The 5249-nt window shown below is 50.1% G+C and overlaps 1 long non-coding RNA gene across 1 annotated transcript; it reads left to right on the top strand.

The window, feature by feature from the left end:
- The first annotated feature begins 2469 nt into the window (after window positions 1-2469).
- Window positions 2470-4885, top strand: LOC136351490 (uncharacterized). The gene is made up of 3 exons (XR_010734689.1): window positions 2470-2783; window positions 3315-3424; window positions 4704-4885. It is a non-coding gene; the product is annotated as an uncharacterized lncRNA (long non-coding RNA).
- Window positions 4886-5249: the final 364 nt, after the last annotated feature.

Genomic DNA, 5249 nt, shown 5'->3' with positions numbered 1-5249 from the left:
TTATATAATCTGAGTCAATATCAATATTTAACCTATTCGGCTGCCCTCTTCTGACAGATGTTAGTCGATTGTAGGTTAGATAGCGATATTGCCAGAGATTATATAAGATATATGATAACTCGACGAATTATATAAACAAGATTAGAGTATCATAAAGATGGAAGCACTAATCCCGAGAACGCAAGCCGCCATAACAAGTATTACCTCTTGTTGAAGATCGAAATCGATGCAGCTCAACCCGAAAACAAGAACTCGTCGAAACAAAACAAAAGTAAAAGGGTGGCGATGCGTTGAGATTGTATTGAACGTGTGTTAATTGATTACATGGGGTTCGGGGTCTATTTATACCCTAGAATTACAAAACATGTCCATATCGGACACGACTCTTATCTCTAACAACCTCTAAGACACCATAAGTCTTTACGGTAGACTTTTGCCCACACTTATCTCTAAGGAAATTACATAAAATATCCTAATTAATAGATACAATTACCTTCTCAGGACTCTATCCATGCGCGGCAATCATCATGAAGCACATCAACCTAAACCGACAACGTATGCCATGTCATATTGTCGGATTTGGCTCAATCGGCTAACCCCATCCGACTCGAACTCGACCGATCTTAGCCGTAGTCGATTTGGATTCTAGCCGATCCTTACTCTGTTTCCGGGACTGTTGTCAGAACGACAACTGCATACGTCAAAAGACGTGGTTATTCAACAATGGTTGGAAAGAAAGTAAAATGTATTAAAATGAGGATTTTTATTCCCATCCCCCTATTACATGGCCCCATGAGACTATTTATAGCCTCATTACAGGTTCTTACTACTAGGGTTTAGGTTATACAGGGGAATTTACATGGTTGCCCTTATGAAAGGAACATTTACATGGGTATACAGTGTAATTGAGGTACATGGGCCTCTAATGGGCCGACTGGCGAACGCTGGCCCAGTGGCCCCCGGGCTTGATCGGCTGAGATGGCCTCTTGGGCCTCCTTGAGGCTGGACTTGCTATGGCGAAGTCATCCGCCTTCGCCATACCTTCTCCGCCATATAGTCTTCGCCCAAAATGCCTTCAACCTTATGGGATACCAGCGCGATTCTCCACCCTTCGCCATTTTTGTTTCATAGTCTTCGCCATGGGGGCTTCGCCTCGACATGCTCGACGTCTTGGGCTTGAAACCTCCATCGGTTGCATGGTTTCGGCAGGTCCGGTCGAAGGGCCCCATGCTATACTGCCAACAAGCCCCTCACAGGCAAGGGTGAGAGAGGAGCTTCGGCCGAAACCGTGCAAACCATGTGGTATGGTATGTGGCGCCCCTTTTCGACCGAAGCTCCTGCCGAAACCTATATTGTTCCTGCAAATAAAGTTTGTTGTCTTTTTGGTTGGTATTGTTTTGCCGCTTTTCGCCTCCTGCAGACGGTGGTATATTATTTTTTATTTTTTCCAGGCCAAAAGGAATAGTAATGGGCCTTCCCTTCGTGGGCTTATTACTGTGCGGCTCGGTCGATCGGAATTTACCGTTTCGCCTACCCTCGCGACACGTGGCGCTTTACTACTGGTGGGTAAGCGAACCGTCGCCTGGGTGAGCTATCTATTCTCCCCCCCCCCCCCACTTTTCCCTTTTCACTGCCACACTTGTCATTTTCACCGCGCGCTCTCTCTTCCTCCGTTCTTTTCTTTCACGGCGCCCCTTGGTCCTTCGGACCTTTCGCTCGCTCTCCCTGTTTGCCACTGCACACACCCTTCGCCATGGCTCCTCGCAAGCCAAACCCCTCTTCGGCGAAAGGGCCCGACCCCGGCCGGGTTGACGATGACACCACCCCCTTTTTGGGGGTTTCTCTCGTGGACGACGGCGAGTTGGCGAAGTTGGTCAACTCAGGGGCGTTGGTCGAGGGGCAAGCTTTCGCCCCGGGGAAAGTCGTGGTACTGAAGCCTGTCGACAACCGGATGGTGGTGTTCGCCGTCTTTTTTGAGGTGGGGCTTCAGTTTCCGTGTAACGCATTGTTGCCGGAGATCCTTCGCCTCTTCCAGGTGGAGCTTCCACAGTTGAGCCCGTCGGCGCTAGTCCGGATCGCTATCTTCGACTGGGCGTGCCGGACCTCTGGGTTTGAGCCTAGCGCCGAACTCTTCGGTGCCATATTTTTCACCACCGTGAATTCGAAGACGGTGATTACCCCGGCTGGAACGAAGAAGACGGTGTTCGGGAGTGTGAATTTTGACGTTCACCCCGAGCGCTCCGATCTCTGGCCGGTGAATGCCGCCATGTCGAAGTGGGATCGCCATTGGATGGCGAGGTGGTTTTATCACACCATCCCCTTCGAGGCTGGTTCCGAGTCGGCGAAAGCCCTCCGGTGCCGGCGCAGGGCAATTGCGCCGAACTGGAAACCCAAGGTTGCCGTGGACGACGCTATAGAGGCACGGTTCGCCTTGCTGCGCAAGGTCGTCCCCATCTCCGTGCAGCTGCCGCTGGCTGCCCTCATCGTCTCCTCGCCGGCCCCGGTCGTCGTCGTCGTCGTCCTCTCGTCGTTCTCGGTCGTCGTGGCGTTCGTCCCTCCGTCGAGCCGTTCTCGTCCGTCGTCCGCGTTCGTCAAGCGAGCCACTGCAGCCCCGTCCTCGTCTTCGTCCTCGGCTCCGCGTCGTCAAGCCTCGTGCCGGCCGCGTCTCGCCTTCGTCCAAGGATCGCCGCCGAAGCCGTCCCCTCGCCGTTCGTCTCCGTTGTGCCCGTCTGTCTCCGCCGCGCCCGTTCGTCGTTGTCGTTCCCGCGCCTCGTCGCGTGGTGGTAAGGATCCCTCTCCCTCGCTGCCCCGTCCTCGTCCTTTCGGTGTCGCCCGTGCTCGTTGTGCGGTCGTCGACCCCGGTACCCGTGTACCGGTGTCGGTAGTCGTTCACGTGTGCGGATGGTGACCGTGTAGTGTCCGTGTTAGTGTGCCCGCTCGGTAGCCGCGTGGTTTCCACGTGTGCAACCCGTGTGGTGTCTAGTGGAGTCCGTTTGACACACGGGATCCGCTTCCGTCGACCCGTGGACCGACACTGTGTACTCGGTCTACCGCGGTCCTTTAGGTTGACATGTGGGGTCCGCATGTCAACGGCGCAGCCTTCCTGTCTTTTCCAGGCTAGCGCTTACACATGTTTTATTGTTGCAAAGCTTAATTATAATAATCCGCAAATCTCCATATAACAGCACTAAACTTCGGATGATCATATCTTGGTCATACGAGCTCCGAATCGACCCGTTCAAGTCTCCTAATGTTTGCTATAACCTAAAGAACCCTGTGCTTTCTTTTTATGTATTGTTATTGCTTCTTTATAGGCTTGTAGCTTTGCTTGTGTGCTTCGCGTAGCTTCTGTCGTTCCGGAGGTTCCCGAAGCGTGGTTCGCGGTCGCCGCCGAAGGTTCGGAAGGCCGTTCTCTCTGAGCAAGGCAAGTCACATCATCCTTGAGCATATTGAATCCCAGTTTACAAAATTATTTTAATTTAAATTAATGCATTATCGCTTTATTTAAATTCCCGCGTTATCACTGTTTTATTTAGCCATGCCTATTTACCTTTGTTATGACCCTATTATTATTGTTATTGATATTAATACCTTGTTCACCCTAGATTAAACAAAACCCCATCTAGTGGACACTCTATTTATGGTTCCACTAGTATGAATTTAGGTAGATGCTTCGCTGATTAATTAGGCAATATTAGGTGGTTTTATAACTTTAGACTTTGGGAATTCTCATATCATTTGGACACTATGGAATTGTTGGTTTATGGTGGAATTGGACATACACCTCTCTTCCTCTTTCAAAACCCCTAAAACCTGTTTTCGGTGGGGTTTGGGTGCATGCCAGTTGTGGGAAGTAGCACCCCGGCCACTATAAGGATTAAGCTCGGGCCTCTGTTGCAAAGCACTACCGTACTTCCACATGTCTAGTGGGTAAGGCTTAGTTTGTGGCCCAGTCTGGTCATAAACAAAAGTACACGGATGGAGATGGATGAAGTCGGGGGTCGATGGACATTCTCTAGGACAAATGAAGGCTACACGAGCTGCGGCCCGGTAGTCGAGATGTCATGGCACAGGGTTGGTGCCCTGCTGCTAGGGGCTCAGTCCTGCCTGCCTGTCCCGGAGGTTCCGGCCGTAGGTGGGATTGGGTCGGTACTCTTGTTTATGGCTAGGATGGGTTGGGAACTATGTCACGTCTTCCGTCTGTGTACCGTGGTGGTATGTGGCACGTGGTTGCACGTGAGGAAGATGTGTCTTGTGGGTAAAGATGTACACCTCTGATCAGAGTATAATCTATTCGAATAGCCGCGCCCTCGGTTATGGGCAAGCCGAGCAATGTACCCAAGTCAGTGTTATAATTCTTAAAATTTGCTCAACAACTAAAATGTGGAATGGTTGGCCTGGGTTGGCTTGGGACGAGCTGGGACCCAGGGTCGGGTTGCCAGTTCGGTCTGAATCATCGTAGGCCTTGGGTTAAGGCAGGTTCGTGAGGGTTCACGACCTTGATTAATAATATTGTGTAGCTCTAGGATCGCCTTTATAAAATGGCTTTGGGCAACTAAGTGACTTTTAAATGCTGTTTACTGCAAAACTTAACCCCTATATTATTATCCCATTGTACTCCCTTGCATTAATTATGCATCTCCGGTGTGGCTTGCTGAGTACTGTGGTTGTACTCATTCTTGCTCAATCTTTCCCCTCTTCAGTAAGAGAAGCTTTGGAGAAGATGTCTTAGGTGGAGTCCTGGCTTATACCCCAGTTGAGCGCCTGTGGAGATGGAGCCGTAGGCCCGCTAGTCCGCTGCTGTTTATTTTTGATTGTCAGGCCTGAAGCGCCTTTGTAATAATGTAAATATTATCGATATAATAAAGATGTGTCTTTTATATCATGTTTGTGTGGTGTACCCCGGCTTTTCCTGGGACGGGGATTAATACACTAGCGTTCGGGAAAAGGCAATTTTCCCGGTCGCGACAAGCTGGTATCAGAGCCATCTCGACTGTAGGATAAGCCAAGTGGATAAAACCTAAGGATATATTTTATAAATGAAACTATTTGCGAAAGTTCCTGTTTCCTCCTTTCCTAATGCTATTTGCAAAATGTTTATTCTCTTCTTCCTCCTTCGGATTTTCAACTAGTACTAGATGGTCAGCTTTGCGAAGAAGAAGATGTCGTCAATTGTCTGCCGAAGCTCCGGAAGACTATTGGATCTGCTAGCGAAGTGGAGGAAGCAGCGAAGCCAGATGTGAAGCAGG

Source organism: Oryza sativa, chromosome 8 (assembly GCF_034140825.1).
Source record: "Oryza sativa Japonica Group chromosome 8, ASM3414082v1".
NCBI lineage: Eukaryota > Viridiplantae > Streptophyta > Magnoliopsida > Poales > Poaceae > Oryza > Oryza sativa.
Note: the sequence above shows the minus strand (reverse complement) of the source record. Positions and strands in the feature narration are given on the sequence as shown.